Source organism: Lepisma saccharinum, chromosome 1 (assembly GCF_977018435.1).
Source record: "Lepisma saccharinum chromosome 1, izLepSacc3.1, whole genome shotgun sequence".
NCBI lineage: Eukaryota > Metazoa > Arthropoda > Insecta > Zygentoma > Lepismatidae > Lepisma > Lepisma saccharinum.
The window spans coordinates 85,322,397-85,323,592 of NC_139229.1; the positions used below are offsets into that span (position 1 = coordinate 85,322,397).

General features: G+C 40.6%; 1 non-coding gene across 1 annotated transcript; it reads right to left on the reverse strand.

The window, feature by feature from the left end:
- Window positions 1-795: 795 nt before the first annotated feature.
- On the reverse strand, window positions 796-879 carry TRNAL-UAA (transfer RNA leucine (anticodon UAA)). Its single transcript has one exon. It is a non-coding gene; the product is annotated as a tRNA-Leu (tRNA).
- Window positions 880-1,196: the final 317 nt, after the last annotated feature.

Below are 1,196 nucleotides of genomic sequence, written 5' to 3' on the forward strand. Positions count from 1 at the left end.
CAAGATTATTTTCTAACCATTGCTCAACGAAATAATCATTATTCCACATCACATCCTGAAGGGGAGGTTAGGTTAGGCTTTATACAGGGCTTTTAAATGGCTAGAAAACAAAAATATAGATAAGTTGTGATAAGCTACAAACAAAAGTATGTACATAAATAATCACAACGGTATTTGAGCAGGTATGTAACGTGGAAGTAGCGCAGTTTACATATCAATAAAACTTACCTCCATCATTATTTTTTCCATGGTCAATATCGCATAAACGAACCAACTTTCACTTGGATCACAAAATGTTCACTTCGCACAACCACGTCAATTCGTGTGTGTTTATTGAATGAATCCGTGAAGGTGCTTGTGGGGGAATGGTAAGGTACTTCCTCCGAGGAGGTGGGCGCGTATGGTGGACGGGGAGAGGGGAGAAATCTGTGAATCTGGAAGAGTTTCGATAAGACTGCACGTGTCACACTCCGCCGGGGCTCATGATCGGTGAATCGGGAAGGAATTCAGGCAGTCTGTGAATTGGGAATCTGTGAATTAGTCATGAATCCCCTTCAAGGGCTGTCGAGCCACTGGTTATTATTTTTATTTTATTATAAGGATTACACCAATATGCAACATAGAACCACTATGGTAGAACAGTATCGGCAATAAAAGTTAAACACTGTAACGTCCCCATTTTGTACATTAGTCCGTAAGTAGTTACAAGGAAATTACACTGCTCAGCTTTGTATAAAAAATACATTGTAACTCCGTTCTGCAGTTTCAAAAAAAAAAAAAAATATGCAGCATTCCTGTCAGGTGTGGGGTTCGAACCCACGCTCCCTCTCGGGAACCAGAGCTTAAATCTGGCGCCTTAGACCGCTCGGCCAACCTGACATTGAGACTACATCTTCCGCTTTTCAGTATGTCCAAGCGTTAAAATTTATGACTGTGCATCGAGCTTGAATTACGTAAGGCTTTCAAGTAGTCTCTTGCATTGCATACTAGTTTGAGTATGAGTATTTTCATTTAAGCCCACTTTATGCACAGAAAGAAAGACTAATGGAAACTGGACCTACAGTTTAAAGTGGGATCAGAACCACTGTGCCTCCACGGCGAATCGAACCCGGGATCCTTTGATTGCAATGCTACTATGGAATTTTTTATTAGAGAACCATGGAATTTCTTTTCCATTCAAAGGAAGAAATTTGGTA